The sequence below is a fragment of the Hypomesus transpacificus genome, chromosome 8, assembly GCF_021917145.1.
Source record: "Hypomesus transpacificus isolate Combined female chromosome 8, fHypTra1, whole genome shotgun sequence".
Taxonomy (NCBI): Eukaryota; Metazoa; Chordata; class Actinopteri; order Osmeriformes; family Osmeridae; genus Hypomesus; species Hypomesus transpacificus.
This window is the reverse complement of record NC_061067.1, coordinates 13900638-13917917: the sequence shown is the minus strand read 5'-3', so window position 1 is coordinate 13917917 and position 17280 is coordinate 13900638. Positions and strand designations below refer to the sequence as shown.

Below are 17280 nucleotides of genomic sequence, written 5' to 3'. Positions count from 1 at the left end.
CTTTTGCTTATTCTACTGGTTAATGATGAAGTGTTTTCAACTGTAACAAGGGTAACACATTTGATGTATTCCATGTAGTTGTATTTTCTTTGTTTTATATAATTTTTATGTTGATCAAGGGTTTGATCAAAAGGGGGGAATTGTAATAGAAAATTACAATTCTTTAAGATGTCTATAATATTCTTTGGCCTAGAACAATTATTGCTGAGGTTTTAACTTCTGTAAAAATGGCATAACCTTTTAGCCTAAGACAGTATTGCTTAAGTTTCCGTTTGCTGACAAACGTCTAACAATTTGACTGTTTGACCCTGGTTGTTTTGCCCATACTCCAGGGGTGTTTTTGCTGACAAGTTCTGCTTCTGTCGTCTCAAGCTCTGTTTTTTAATACTGAGCATCTGTATCCAGTTCTGCAACCTATTTCCCTTTTATACTTTCTGTTATTGATGATTCCTCTTTTGATAAACATGAACTATTGAACTAATGATGTAACTGTCTGGAATTACTGTATAAAAGAGTGTTCAGATCATGACACCTTTAGAGAGCCCTTCTACTGCAGACATCATTTATGATACTGTTTTGGAACTGCTCCTCCTTGATTTCAAGAATAAACAGATAAAGACAAATTCTTCTGACTTCAGACATTCAATCATAGAAAATTCCACCACAACTCGTTCTCGCCCCCTACAGTGCAATTCGGCTAGGTATAGATCCGCGCTAAAATATCAAGGTGAAAGTCATCATAGCTTGCGTAGTATAGACCCAGCTCCCAACCCAACTATGAGAATAGATTAACGGCGATATATATTTTTTGCCCAATAAGAGTCTCACGTTAACGCAGCACTTTAACGCCGATAACGGCCCACCACTAATATATAGTTAGGATTTCCACCTTTGAAAGCCTACTCCTCCTACAATGTTTTTCTAATCTTCCCCAGAATTTGCACACATCGTCATCAGAGCAACCCTCATACTTTTTTTAATTTGATTTTCAAAACCGTTTGTCCGGTACAGCGAATCAGAATCAGCAACAAAGCAACCAAACAGGAAATTGGATCAAATCTTTGAGATGTCAACACAAAACTTGCTATTTTGACACGGAACCCTCTTCTGAGGATGACCACACAATTTGATGTCACGTGATCACTGGGCTTGGCTGCAGGAAGCAAAAATGTGTTTTGGCCAATATCTATTGATTTGTTTGCCTTTATTAAGGGATTCCTTTGTCTCATCATATCTTGGGACATCCCATGTGGGACTCAATCATTTGTGATAATAGCCGAATTGATGCGGCCGCCATTTTGAATTCATTGAAAACGTTTTTTCTCTACTCCTACTAGGGCTGTCCCCACCTGGTGGACTAGTCGATTTTCTGGTCGATATGCTCTTGGTCGACTTAGATTGTTTTAGTCGAGCTGCCATATGGCAGTGTGAGATCTGATTCCCGTAAGTTGGTCTAGCCCTACTTCACTCATGCTAACGCGCTGGGTTGAAAAAGGAATATGCCTATTATAAGAATCACATCCAAATCGAATGACATTATCTTCTCCGGCCAAGACAAAATCTTTCTCTGTTGCAACGTTCCCCACTCAGCTTCTACGTAAGTTCACATGCTGCAAGTTTTCAGGCAGTGATAAGCGCGCTCTGATGATTCGCATGTTAAACAAACGATATTTTTAATTTGTAGTACATTGTAAGAGATACTAAATACCATCGGCATTTGGTTACAACAGGACTGGTGATAGGAGTCTTATCACTATTGTTTTCCTGTTTCTCTTATTATTGTGAGAATGCTGTTACTATTGCTTTTCAACTTCTCAGTTCTTCCGCCGTTTTTTGGCCTTTAACTAGTCCTGCATACTTTCACCGATTCCTACAATCTTTGTTTCAAAACGTTCAGCTCCTTCAGGAGATGATGGCTATGACTTCTGGTATTTCTCACTTTTATACTTTTTAAAGAATTAAGGTTTTTGTGCAAATTATTGTCCCATTAAAAGTAATGGTAAATCCTTTCAAATCATTAAAAAGATTCCTCCTCTTTCAAACGTAACTGCTTCAGCATACTTTCAGCTAGAGACACCATTCAACCTTTAAAATGTTCACAAGACATTCAGCTATTCCCAAATGATTCATCTTTTTCAAATATTCAGCCAATTTTGATTCGTGACAGTTTTAAATACATAAATAAATGTAGCTCCTTATTGATTTTTATGATTGGGCAGCCAGCTCTTTCTGATATTCAACTAAATTGTCAAACAAATTCCTTTGACGTTCTTATAGTTTAACTTACAGAAACAAGTTTTACCTTAAAATGTAGGAAAACTTGTCCTCTTTCAGGCAATTTACCTACTGAAGAGCTCACATTTACAGATTTTCAGCTTTGAGCCTTGAAGCGAGAGCAGCCTTTCAAATTCTCTCACTAACTTCAATGGAGAGGTGGGTACAATTCGTCAGAGAATTTCGAAAGTAGACATGTTTTTAAACTGCCGGTAGAGTCGTATTTCTGACCGCACAGACATATAAAGGACATCTCTGGTTTCGGCAGAGTCTTGGGTCTCGGAAAATATCCTCATTTTTTGGATTGGACGTACAGTTTTGCGTCTAGGTTAACTTGTTTGAGGTGTGGATTCCAGCTAAATGCGTTTTTTCTCTCTGCCCAGCTAGTTAGCGATCACAGCTGCGCCATCACCGTGGCAACCAAACAGACACGCACCATGAAAGCAGAATTGGGTGACGTTTTGGAAACTGCCAAAAGAGTTGTACTTCTGACCGCACAGACACATGAAGGATATCAATGGTTTCGGCAGAGTCTTGGGTCTCGGAAAATATCCTTATTTTTTGGATTGGACGTACAGTTTTGCGTCTAAGTTAACTTGTTTGAGGTGTGGATTCTAGCTAAATTTCTGGTATTCTCTGCCCTCAGCACATTAGCAGCCATAGCTGCACCATCACCGTGGCAACCACACAAACACACACCAGTCTCTTACACAGGTGATTGGTATTAGCTGATTAGTGGAGACACAAGACAAGCTATTCAGTCAACTCGTCTCATTAAAAGACTAAGAGCACCACAACACAAGTACTACCACTACAGCTATATCTTATGCCACTACTACAACTACTAATTCTGCAGATGCTGCTAATATCTCTTTTACTAACTACTATGCTAATGGTAGGCTACTGTTTTGTTCTATTACGCCACCGAGTGCATTCACTTGACTATGAGAAACCCGATAGCCATTGTCGGTTTATGCCAATAATATTATTGCTCCGTTTACATGTGTAATTAGTAGGGATGGGCGAACGATGCCTTGTGAAGCTTTGGTGGTTTCTTCCGGATTGCTCTGAACCAAAGAGCCGAACTATTGGCGCATTGAAATTGGAGAGCACAGTGACATCTAGTGGTCAGCTAAAATTATAGCAGCCGTTTAAACCAACTGAATACGATGTACCAGTAGTTTCTGGCAGTACTTAGCCTCGTTAATTATTCAATGTCGTTCATTTTTGTAAGGCTACGTGATGGTTTAATTTTCGTGTTCATCTTAATTAAAACCATACATGTGTATTTGAGAACTGTCTAATTTTCATACAATAAATATGTTTTACTGTGATGTACTGGTCTACACCACACTTTGTAATGTTCTGCAAACAGTATAAGGGCGGTAGAATGCTTAAGTGTATGGAAGTATTAAATGACTGCTGATACAGAGTGGTAGCTTACACAACCACTCTGCTTATATAGCTGTCTCATTCCTTACATTTGTGATATGTCTTGTGAATCAGGGGAATACTTGTGGGGGTGTGCTTGTGCAATATAAAAAGGCAGTGTACCATAACAGGGTTCAGGGGAATCGCTCTCTTACTCCGGTAGCATCCATACTCTATCGTCCTTTACTTTCTGCTCTTCTGCTAATAATTCTCAACAACTGTACTACTCTTCTGCTAATATAACCTACTTCTCTTCTGCTGCTGAACTATACTCTTATGCTAATATAACCTACTTATCGTCTGCTAATAATAATTCTCTAATCGTCCTCTAATAATAACTATGTACTCTATTAATAACTGTTTGCGCTTCTGCCAATGTAGTGTTCGCCTCCTATTAAGACGACAAGCACTGGTTTCTTTCCCTCTTCTAAGGTTTAGAAGTGCGCCACAACTTTGAAGCAGTTTGTGACGTTTGAAGCATTGAACGTCATCAATCACGTGGCATCGTCATTTCACACAAGCTCCAAACCACTTTTTCGAAACTGTGCGTATTGGTTTTGCGACACAAGCATCGATGCGTCAGTGCCATACGTCCCATCCCTAGTAATTAGTTATGGGATTACTTAACACGTCTACATGATTCTTTTTATTAATCGTTGTATGCTCCACGGACAAAACTTGCACCATCATCTTTCTGCAAAAAAGTGTAGCTGTGTCTTCTTGTATATTGTATTTATCATTCAATCAACACATTGAATCCTACTAAGAAAGCCGAGTCAACACACTCAATGATAGGCTACATCTGCTACCGATATTACTATCCCAACTAATTTAAGCTGTTAAAACTAATATTCTTGTTACAACTAGCTAGCCTACTTCTTCTGTTTAACAGTTCAACTTTCAGCTTCTCCTGCATTATAGGCTATTTAAGCTCTTAGCTTTGTTAGATGATGCAGTTCAGCTTCCACACTGCCTCTTGAAATTCAACTTTTTCTTCGATTGCTTCACAACGTTCAAACTTATTCTCCCGCATTGCATTTAAGCACTTAGCTTTGTGAGATGATGCAGTTCAGCTACCACACTGCCTCTTTAGAGTCACACATTTTAAAAATTAATTTCAGCTTGCAAGTATTTTCTCATTTCTGTATTTTCAGCCATTTAAAAAAATAATTTCAGATTTCAGCATTCCAACGCATTTTCAGCAGGAAATGCCTTTTCTAGTTATTAGTAGGCTATTAGCGGCTGAATCTGCAATGTCCAGCAGCCATTGAGTCAGATCGCGAAAATGTTTGTACGTTTATTTTTTATTTTTTTTAAGCGTTTCAAAGTTCGATTAGTCGATTTTCAGAAGTTTTAGTCGAGTTTTGGTCGACCAAAGAAAATCTTAGTCGGGGACAGTCCTACCTCCTACACATGTTGTCCAATCTTCACCAAATTTGGCAAGGATTATCTTCAGACCAAGACTCACAAAAGTTATCAAATGGTTTTTTGGTTTTCGAAACCGTTTGCCCGCTACAGGCAATCAGAATGTGCAGTTAAGCTAGCAAACAGGAAGTTGGGTCGTATCTCAGCAAATCTTTGATGGATTCACACCAAACTTGCTGTGTGCACTCGTTACCCTCTTTTGAGGATGTCTAAATTGTTTTCTGGGTCATTTGACTGCTTGGCCACCTCATTGCTGGGTTAGGGTTAGATTTGGTATCCCATTGGTAAGTCTGCAGCATGGATTTTTCTATACAGTGACAATTTGTGAAGAATATACATTTTTCAATGGTTCGCAATGTTTGGAGGAATCCGCCATTGCTGCTTGCAGCTATATTTATATATTATTTTTTTTACTCAGATTTTAAAACTTTTTTTAAATCCAGAAACTCATGACAAAACTGATTTCCCCAACATTAGTTAGTAGTAGTTTACATTTAGTCATTTGCTCTTATCCAGAGCGACTTACAGTAAGTACAGGGACATTCCCCCGAGGCAAGTAGGGTGAAGTGCCTTGCCCAAGGACACAACGCCATTTGGCACGGCCAGGAATTGAACCGGTAAACTTCTGATTTATAGCCCAAGTCCCTAACCGCTCAGCCATCTGACTCCCACAGAGCTCCACTGGTGCATGATCAGTTAATGCTATGTATTATCTATCGTACTATCAATAACTGATTCAACCAGGTCTTTAAAATTACAAAATAATCGATTCTACTGTGTGATTTATGATTATGTGAGTAAAAGGTATATTCCCTCTTATTAGGATTCACCAGTCTCCAAATGTCAACCATACTAAGGTCCTCCTGGAGTGGACACAATGCTACTCGACCCTTAGATGGTGTCCTTGAACATTCCAGGAAATAACTCTGATATAACTGTTACTATTACCCTGTGTAGTCATAGACGTAACGCTCCCTCATGGCATATTGTCAAAATTCAAACAACAACACACTCCAACATGAACATTCCCTTGAACCTAGGGTAAATAACACTACCACCCTATCTTGGCCCATAGTCCCCCTTGGAATCTGTCCATCCAGCTCCATGGGGGAAACCCCTCCGTTGATCTGACCTTTCAACCCTCCAAACCCAAATGTGTAAGCCCTAGCCTATATCAACGAAATGGTCCACACATGTAAAGCAAAACCAGAGTCACTTCCAAAAACTCTGTGGTCATATTCTTATTAGCTACTAAGTAATTACCAATGATAATAGCAGCAGATCTATGAAAAGTATTTTGAAAGTGGCTTGCATTAGATTAAAAAGAAAAACAGAAAAAAGGGGTTAATTCCAAGCCAATAACACTGACCAACTAGCAATAATGCAGTCATGATAGCCCTAGACTATTGAAAGACCTGTCATCCAGCACCTGCGTGTGAAGTTTTTTCTGAACGTCAGTGAATGTCCTCCTCTTCTCAACCACAGCTTTTGTTGCGTCCGGAAAGATTGAGATCTTGGCCTCCTCCCATTTTAGCGTAGTCTTGCTCTTGTAGTTCCCCTGAGAGGCGGCCATCACTCGATCCCTCTCCAGTAGAGAATGAAATCTCATAACGACCGGTCGCGGAGGGGACTCCTCATCCGTCCGAAATGGCCCTGGTCGATTCATTTGATTCACATGACGTCACTGTAGCTTTGCAGCACCATCTTATCTACCTACTCGGCCTTAGAAATGCCTGCAATATGTTGTGCAGTTGGCTGCAACAACAGCCGAAAGAGGAACCCCGGACTGGTATTTCATTCTATACCAAAAGACTAATTCTCCTACTGTTGTTATAATGGATAGCATAATAATAGTTGGAGTCGTAGATCTTCTGTAAACCTTCTGTAGGGCTCGTTCCCTTCATGTTCTTCCAATATTTAGGGCTCGACACACCTCGTCCGCTTTTCCGGGACAAGTGGATTTTTTTTGTAGGGCAAGTGGAAGCGAAAAATATTTGCCCCACTGGACAAGTTATACCTCAAACATAATAAAATGTGACGTTACTTAACGTTATGTGCAGTGCCACTCATTACGTCAATTTAACCGATTTTAAAGTTACTAGCTTTTTTCCTCTGTGTTTCGGTAAAGTTCATCTTGGTGAATTCTACTTCAAAAAGGTTGAGGAGGATAGCCTTTATGAGAGAAAGCGATTCGCCATTGATCTATCGCATCAGAATTCTGATTTGGGTCACGAAAGTCTTGAAATTTGAGTGATAATATGTCGCCCGCAGAGTTGGCGGCAGCCATGCTTTGGTCCCCCGGTTACACTGTTTTGAAGTTAGCCTCAGTCAGACTTGGGCGCTCACAGGCAGTGTTCACAATGTTGTATTTCACTCCATTCTACACCACAAACATCAGGGAGGATCGCTTTTGGTAGATACAAGCCTACCGAAGATAGCCAGAATATTGTATTTCTTTAACCAAGCCTGTTTCATTCGTCATTTGCCTGAGAAAGCGACCTCCGTTAGCCAGGCTAGTTTCAGTTTTGCCCGTTTCATTAGGTCAGGTTATTTAAAGGTTTCGGATGAGTGACTTTTGTGCATTGAACGCAAGTGCCTCTAAAAGTTAATGTCAAGCCCTGCATATGACATTAAAGAACATTGTCAAGATTAATGACTGCTAGTCGTGAGCTAAGTGGCACTAAGATGAGTGCTAGATAGCTGTTAGCAACTTAGCTAACAACTCGCTACCTAGTCAGAGTAAACTACCACCAAAATCATACATTTGATAACTTTCCCCATGATTAAAAATGTCCTTGGTGGCCATGTGCCGCACTTTCACATCATTCACCCATCCAGCCACAGCATATTGATAAGCATCTGTACTCTTGAAAGCCTTCAAGCTATCCCCACTGTATGGGGAGGGGTTATGCACAAGATAAATGTTTATAGCTCTGTCATGGAAAGCCAATTGGGACAAGCCTGGGGCAGATAATAAGGAACCATTATTACCATTTAGGAACCAGGAAGGGAGTCAGATGGCTGAGCGGTGAGGGAGTTGGACTAGTAATCCGAAAGTTGCCGGATCGATTCCTCCACAACGTGCCAACGGGCAAGGCACTTCACCCTACTTGCCTTGGGGGGAATGTCCCTGTATTTACTGTAAGACGCTCTGGATAAGAGCGTCTGCTAAATGACTAAATGTAAATGTAACCAAAGAAAACTGGGGGTAACAAATAGGCTAAAGATCAGAGCCTAAAATTGAAAACGGCAGTGTGGGTGGCCATACTAGGTGGGATCGGTAGTGCATATGGCGGCGGTCTGTTTGGAAGTGATGTAGGTGGCATCTATGAATACACCCGCTGTAGCTCATCATCAGCTAGCTTCACTTCCAGCACAACATCAATGAGCTGACGAGTTAGCTCCCTCAAATGTTGCCCCTCATGTTCCTTCAATCCAACCAGCTGCAAATTTCATTGTTTATCCTTATTTTCTGCATTTTGGATGGCTCTCTCCAGCTCCTCACAGTGCTTTGCTCCTTTCTGTAATTCAGTGGCTATCCTGGTATTTTCAGTTTCCAAGTCCATAATTCGACCGTCTGCCTCATCCAGTCTTTCATATATGGCCGTAATGTCCATGCTAGTTTTAGCCTGTACTCTCTTAACTTGGGAAGCATCCTCTTGTAGCTCTTCAAGTATACACTAACCTGAGCCATCTCATGCCTTGTTTTCAGAATCAGAATCAGAATGGGATTTATTCGCCATGAAAGTTTTGCACTGACAAGGAATTTGCTTTGGCAGGAAGGTGCATACAATAAACATATAGGAATATTAAATTTAAATTTTCTTAAATTTTCTCCAATGTAGCCCGAAGTCCGGCTATAGCATCCATTGCAAGACTGGGAACACTGGCTGCATCGGACCCTGTCTTGGATGTAGCGCCACTAGCCATGCTAGTATATGCCTTGCTTAAGTGTTCTATTCTTCGACGTATTCGCCATGAGGGGAGGGAGAAGGCGCGATCACTTGTAATACTACGAGTTACACGTTGTTGTAGCTTAAAATATAGGCTTTAATTATCAAATGTACATGAAAATAGAAGAAGTTCAATCGGAAGGCAAGTTCTAGGCAACCATCTCCATCACCAGTCCCACGTTACTCCCCGCAAGTAGGCCTATACCTTAATTTTTTTTTCCAGAAATAGAAATTGTAGGTTAGACTATCCCTCCCTCGTATTTATTTCCATCACATAATTTGACATCAACTTTGGATGGTTTTTGTAGCTAGCCTATATAGTGTATAGTAGAGGATAAAAGAATAGGCCTACAAATGTTGTTGAATCAATAGCCTACAGAAAGTTATCCTTTGTATTCTCTTTTGTCTATGTGCACATCAGAGCTAGAACAGAACATTCTTATTTTTCATCTCCAAGAAATTATTGGAATCAAAACCTAGATTAGAAAAGAACCGTATTCGAAAACCAGAATCGGAATCGATAAATTGAAACGATACCAAACCCTACTTGGCAGTGAAAACATTTACCTGGCAAATAACAACAAAATTAACCAAGACAAAAATCTGCCTTTCACAATGGCTACGTGGTAATACTTACAGTAATGCTACACATCAGGGATTGAAACAAAGAAACACCAGTTGTCAAAATACGTGCATCTCACTTTTAACTCACCTTCAGGGTTAGTGTTCCTAAAGAGCATATGGGTAAGGTTTCTAGGTGGATCAGCTTCCAGTTCTGATTTTGACAAGTTCAAAACTGAGTCATACACCGAGTGTACACATACAACTCTGACCTTCCACTCAACCTGACCAAACTGCCCTAGTCTGCACGCTGAAGCCACTCAGACAGCAGGGCATATCACAGTTGATTTTGCCCCCTCTGTGCTCTCCCTCCCTAGCTGTCCTGATAAAGAACCTACTCTGATCTGCACCAAGCCAGCTCCAACTCAGAGTGACTGGCTGAGTGAGTGTGCTCTAAATGTGATCATTAGAAATTTGGGATTGTACTCATCCATGTGGTTGCACGTCTGGATAGGCAGTCTGTCCGCCAAAGGGTACAAAATGCATCTCACACATACTGTCAGTTATGACTATGGCAGAAACCCCTGCCCACAGAGAGCTGGGATAATTTCAGATGTAGCACAATAGAGGGATGTTTATTTCCTGGGGGCAGGTCCAACAGAGAACAATGCCACCTGGTGGCCCAGAATAATTTACCACTGACTGACCTTTGGAGGCTAGTTGTGGGACCGACCATGTTAGGGAAAGATTCTGTTCCTGTGCCTCTGCCCATACCACAAACACACACAAACTTACTCCTAGAAGGAAAAGAGGTAGTGGGAGGCAGCCACGTTAAAAACAAATAAATAATGGCTATGTTCTTGACTCAGACCCACAGGAATTCCCTTCCGGCAGGAAATACTCATATTTCACCCGCTTCTCGGCCTCGGAACTACAACTCCCATGGTGCAGGGAGAGACATGCATGCAATAGGTGTGTTCGACATGGACTGACTTCATGCAGCGCTGCAGGCGGCTGACTTGAAACTGTGAATTCTGGTTAGACTTTTTATCCGACTTGAGACAGTGCCGAGGATAGGTCACTTTGACGTCGCTATTAAAGTACCGTGAGATTGATTCAAGAACTGCCGGCTGTGTAGCCGAGCGCATTTTCTCAAGAGCAACTGCACGGGTTCTAGTGACGACACAGCTATTTCATGATTGGCCAGACTCACACGCGACAACTTTGACACGTGTTTTGTAATTATTCTGACACCTTTCGCCACTGCTCAAATCCGGACTAAACAGTTAAATTGAATTTAAAAATTATTAAAGAAAGGGTTTTACTCCGCCTCTTCACTAACAGAAAGACTACGTTTAATTATAGATAAAGTAAAGTAAGTAAACAGCGCTTAATCAGCCGTGACCGCACGGTCACTGCAGCAATGCAGCAAACCACGAGAAGCTGAAATGTGCGACTTCACAGAGCCGTTTCAACTCTTCCCCGACTGAAAGCGGCTACTCTCGCCAGTCGTTTCATGCAGCCGCAGTCCATGTGGAACGCACCTATTGACACACCTGACTAGAAGGGAGCTTAACTTGTACACAAGTGGATCTTGCGTACTTACAGACAAACTTTTAGAATAATCTACCCGAGGCCTGCAGGCAAGACAGAAAGGATAATGAACCTTGCCATGAGAGAAAGAAGGACATAGCCCTCACAGATAGCTTGGGTACTGACAGGCAACTCATCTGCTCCAATCAAGTTAACTTTTTCAAGAACGAGTTTAACATACACAAATAAAAGAACTGCATGAGCTGAGACTGGGTGCACTGGGAACTCGAGAACAAATGGGTCAATGACAAATAAGGTTTCTAAAAATGCATTTTTTTAAAGTGTTTTCAAAATGGACTTTATGCATATTTTTACATCTGGAGCAGTGTGTCTAAGCAACTTTTGTTATTTAAATAACATTTCAAAGTGGTTAAATTCATTTTTTTCCTGTATATTTTACTTCACTACCCAAAATATGTTAGGTGGCGCAACCAAATATTTGTTAATATATATTTATTTTCCGACTATTTATTTAAAGTGAATTCTTTTCACAAGTAACCATTAGAATATCTACAGTCCCCAACTCATTATAATTTTGAGTTGGTGTTTTGTATTTATAACAATTTAAGATCATTGCATTCTAGTGGCCCGGTATTTAGTATCTTTAGCATCCGATTTTCACATTTAAAGACAAAAACATTTTTCTACAAATCTACAAATGAATGCATTCAGTACAATAGCTATTCACATCATATATATCAACCATTTGTTCACTTTGACCTATTATTAATTGGTTGAATTTAATATTTTACATGGTCGCACCACCTGACGATTATCAGTTGTGCCACCTGACAATATTAGTGATGACAGAAAATATGCTGAATAATATCTTTTTTCTTTTTTTAAATACACAATAAGTGTTTAAGTCAACAGTTTCTATTAAAGTAAAAATAGTAAATTGATCAAAAACAGGAGACATCACTATACAATAAATGCAGTAGATTACATTGTAATGGATTGAACAACAAATTCATGTTTTAGTTTGATTAACTGGAAAATAAACATCAGCTTGAGTTTAATCATAAAATTCATTTGAAAAAAGCATCATAAAAAGTATTCCTAGATTTTTTTTATATTAAATTCATGGCAAATGGAATTCAATACTAATAATAATAATAACTAAATACTATTTTTTGCAATTGTGATTTAACAACAATGTAGACATGTTTGACTACTAATTTCTAAACAGTTTTTAACAGTTTGTTAAACACTGGTAGAGAGCTAGTATCCCATTTTATGTGTGCTTACAAAAGCAGTCCCAGTCTGCATGAGTTAGCTGGGTGTGCCGTGAACTAAGAGGTTCTGGCTCAGAGATTCCTAATGTCCGCTTTACTGAAACACGTCGGTGAAAGGGGTTATAACATGCCGAAAAACACTATTGTCAGCTTTTAATTTGAGAACATTTACATTGTGTTGTGAACAGTGTACTGTGAAAATTAACATTGTGTAGCGTCCGTAATGTCACGTCCATATAACACATCATTAGAGTTTTTAAAAGCAACAAAGGGGCAAGATTTGTTAATTAAACTAACCATTGGTATAAATAAGCATTGCACAGAAACTTTGGATGTTGTAGCATCGGCACTGTTTGAATGGCATAAACTTATTCTACAAAACGTTACGGACGTGACATGGAACTCACTGACTCATAAGGGCTTAATGCATTTAAGGAGTTGTGCTTTTAACTCAAGCTGAGCATACACAATGCTCTATCATTCCCTTGTCAATCAGGAAAATTGTAACATTTTATTGAAAACTGGAGTCCATTTACCCCATTCTTGAAACGGTACAAAACGGCCATTTAAAAAAAAAATGTTTTTGCATGATTGCACAACTTGTATATTATGTGAAAGAGTGTTATTGTCTATACATTTCAATCAGACTGGTTCCATGCAACAAAATATAGACCTAAGTGAACATTTTAACAACAGTTATATTTGTGGTCTATCTATGGTAAAGGTGACCTTTGCATGGAATTGTCCATATGGCATGTGTACCAATATACAGTAAAAAAAGCTGCACTTTTGCCACCTGACGCTGGTTGCACCACCTGACTTTTGCAACTAATTTCAAATTAAACAGGGTTCTACCTGGACGCCTGTTTTAGGTTTCACCATTAATAGCAAATTAATACACATCACTTTTAAATAGAAGAAAGAGTTTTGTTGTAAAAAACATTTTTGTTATACATTGGTTGTACTTCCTGACATGGAAAGTGTACCAGACTACCTATGAGGTGAAAGTAGCTATTTTTATCAATATTTGAGAGAGCTCTACAAACCTTTTCACTCATTAGGCGCGTTCGACATGGACTGCGGCTGCATGAAACGACCGGTGAGAGTGGCCGCTTGCAGTCTGGGAGGAGTTGAAAACGACTCTGTGAAGTTGGACATTTCAGCTTCTCGTGATTTGCTGCGTTGACGTCAGTCACGGCCGATTAAGCGCTGTTTGATTACTTTACTCTATTTAGAATTAAATATAGTCTTTCCGTTAGTGAAGAGGTGGAGTAAAACCCTATCTTCCATACATTTTTTATTCAATTCTACTGTTTGGTCCGGATCTGAGCATTGGCGAAACTGAAGGTGTCCGAATATTACAAAACTTGCGTCAAACTTGTCGTGTGTGAGTCTGGCCAATCATGAAATCGCTGTGTCGTCACTTGAACCCGTGCAGTTGCTCTTGAGAAAATGCGCTCGGCTACACAGCCGGCAGTTCTCGAATCGATCTCACGGTACTTTGATGGCGACGTCACAGTGACGTGTCCTCGGCGCCGTCTCAAGTCGGACAAAAAGTCTAACCAGAATTCACTGTTTCAAGTCCGCATGAAGTCGGGTCATGTCGAAAGCACCTAATAACTCGGGTCATTTGAGGTCCTCTAGATGATGCAATATCCTGTTTACTGTTGAACCCGTTTACTTCACAATAAAGGTCCCATGTTTACAGTTATGCCACTCTGACAATTGAGAAAATACAAATAACCGGACTAAAGTTCTTCAGTTATCTCAATGGCTTAAAAGTATTGGTATTTAAAAAATGTGGTTCATTAAAAAGGTTTCAAACATAAAATCATGCCAAATTTGTTATCATTAAAATATATTTTTTAACAGTTTTCTTAGTCCCCTTATTTGCATGGACAGTTGCGCCACCTGACATTCTGGAGGTTTGAGATGCCAACGCATAAAATTATATTTATTATTTGAATGTACTGAAATGTGTTGCAACTAATTATGTTTTAAATAGTAAATTGATACATGTCATGAATTGATTACATAAAAAAAAAAAAAAAATAATGCACTCGGACACCAAAATATGCATGTCATTGACCCAAATACTGTAGAGGCAACTATGAGGCCATTTTCTAGCATTGTAAAAGGAGCAGTAAACAGTGAAATCTCAAACCACTTATAAATCACTGGCATAAACCACAGCCCCATCTGTCACGTCACCAAAAACATACCAAGATAACATTTATAGAGTAAGACTGGTGTCCATCCATTAAAAAATAACTTACAGTCCTTTCATTGTGACCTGCCAGGATTTGCATTTTATTTTATTTTTTGTAAAAAAAAATCAAGGGACCAGGTAGTAAAAGCTAATTACCATTAAAAAAAACATGCATAATTGACTGGAAATCTGGACAATTGTCTGATTTCAACAATATGTCAGATATGATCCACCCTGGAAAGAGTTGTGTGTGTGTGTGCGTTGGGAGGAAAGTGTTAGAGGTCCTCTCTCATCTAGAGGACTCAAGAGTACCTCACAAGCAGAGAAGGGAATGCTGGGAGGACAAAGCAGATAGATGGCCGTCTGCTAAATCAAAACAGAAAGACAGGACCCCCACCCCATCTCACAGACCAATGTGTATCCCACCCCCTGCCTCTGGACACAAAAGCTGGACTGTCCTATGTAATCCAAAAATAACAAGAGAACAGACAGTCTGTCTGACAACTGCTGTCTCCAAACTGAGGACTGAGAACCTTTGAACCTGATAACTATGTGTTGTGTGTGTCATATGTGGGTGTGTGTACCTCAGACAGAAACAGTCAAACCGTTTCTGATGTTTGGAAATGTGTGCCGCAATGCACAGGAAGTGGCCCTTCAGATAATCAACATAGTCTCTCACATTCGAAGCCTCGGCAGGAAATCCAGATTACTTAATCCTACTAAAATGCCCTGAAATAACGACACCATAAAAAAAGTATTTAGGCTCGACAGACAAACAAAGTGGATCAAAGCGATGGAAATAAATGCGTCTAAATTTTAGCTAATCTAATTGGAGGACTGTTTCAAAAAAGTACAGATTTAAGAAACAAGAAATGGATGACAACTGTATCCATGGTGTATTCGGCTTGATAAAGTTAATTCACAAATGGATCGAATAACCACATACCAAAAAAGGAAGTATCAACAACAATAAGAGGTCAAAGGTGAATAATAAATGCAAAATGTCTGCAATGGACATTGGATAAATTTGGCCCAACTGAAAGTAGCGCACTGTGAATGGGGAACTTTTGGAGCAAGATTTCTAAAATGATACGTTTGAGGTCGCGCGTGAGACGATTGGCTCCTTGACTTGCCGAACAAATTCCAGGAGAAACACATGTTTCATAGATTCTCGTGCCCTAATGGAATCGTTGTTCTCTGAAAACCTTTACATTACTCAAACCGCAAAAAGGACGGGTGTTGTTGCCTACATTTTGAATAGGTAGGCCATAATCTCGTTGTGATCAGTTTCATTGTTTAAAATATAGATTGGTAGCCTTAAATATAGAGAGGTAAGCAATCATTCAGATTCCTTCGAATCACAAAATCTATCATAGGCCTATTTAATTGCGATTAGGCTATTGTGGTCATTCTTAATTATAAAATAAATAAAATATAAATTATGCATTTGCAAATAGGCTATTACAAAGTTCTACATTTTAAATTAACAAGCAGAGGCTAGCAGCATTAAGCCAGTCATTTAATCGCGTATAACGTAGGCTATATTATAGTCTTCCTCGTGTTTACCAGATCATTTCTCGTGATCAGCCTACTGCTAATAACAATGACAACTATCTGTGCCTTCAGGAGTTGCCCTTTGATTAGGCTACTACTAAGACGCGACACAGTGGAAGCTACCGAACGCACACTTGTAAATACCCTATCGACAATAAAACCCTGTATCATAAATCTATAACCCGACAAATAAACTACACCATTACTTTTAGATAAATAAATTGGTTAGAAGAAATCTGACCTCAGTCAACGCAACACAAACCACAAAGATTGTGGGTCAAGATAGCCTATATTGGCTACTCGTAACAAATGAATAGAACTAGGCTAAAAAAGGCAAGTTAAAATGATCATCAAATAATTGGAATTAACAGTTATTCAAATAAAATAGACAACGATAGAATAGGCCTACGCTACATATTTTACTCGACAAACCAAGACAACGTAGCCAAAGATAACAAACCATTAACATTTAAAAAAAAACGTAGTGACATAAAGACAAGAACATTCAAACTATTTGGCTTCTCTTCTCCATCCCGAGGTTTAAGAACAAACATTTGTAACAGGTTCCCAATCACCGACAACACACTAGGCTACTCACCAAGAATGTACGTATCCGATCACCATTAGTGATGTCATCAGATCAACTATAATTCAAACGATTCAATTGTTCTGTTGACTGATCTTACAGACCCGCTCGATTTTGTTAGCCTTTTGTAGCCCACGAGCACCGTACAAGCGAAAGCGTTTCTCTTGTCCGTGGCAGAATGCTCAGTAGCTCAGCCTTATTCGTCAGTGGAAAACTCCCTCCCGACGTCTGACGCAGACGGTGACACAAGGGGAGACTGCCCACGCTGCATCCTGCCTTCCGAGCTAGCTCCAACCCCGGCGAGCCAGCATCCTGAACACAATTTAGGCTACTGTATTTTTAGCTTACGGAGATGGATAGTAGATAATATAAATACTTATTTTTAGGGTTTAATATGTTGCGAGTAAGTACTCCGTGTTCATGGATTGAAATAAATGGTTGGCCCATTATCATCAATAT

General features: G+C 39.6%; 1 protein-coding gene across 2 annotated transcripts in view; it reads right to left on the bottom strand.

The window, feature by feature from the left end:
- csrnp1b (cysteine-serine-rich nuclear protein 1b) overlaps positions 1-17052 on the bottom strand; it is a 78037-nt gene extending 60985 nt beyond the window's left edge. The window contains exons 1-2 of one of the 2 annotated variants that reach the window (XM_047023459.1): positions 16834-17052; positions 15266-15410 (exon numbers count right to left, since the gene is read on the bottom strand). The gene's annotated coding sequence lies outside the window, so the exon portion shown is untranslated. The remainder of the gene's footprint in view (positions 1-15265; positions 15411-16833) is intronic. The other variant, XM_047023457.1, reaches the window with a different exon arrangement.
- Between the last annotated feature and the right edge of the window lie 228 nt (positions 17053-17280).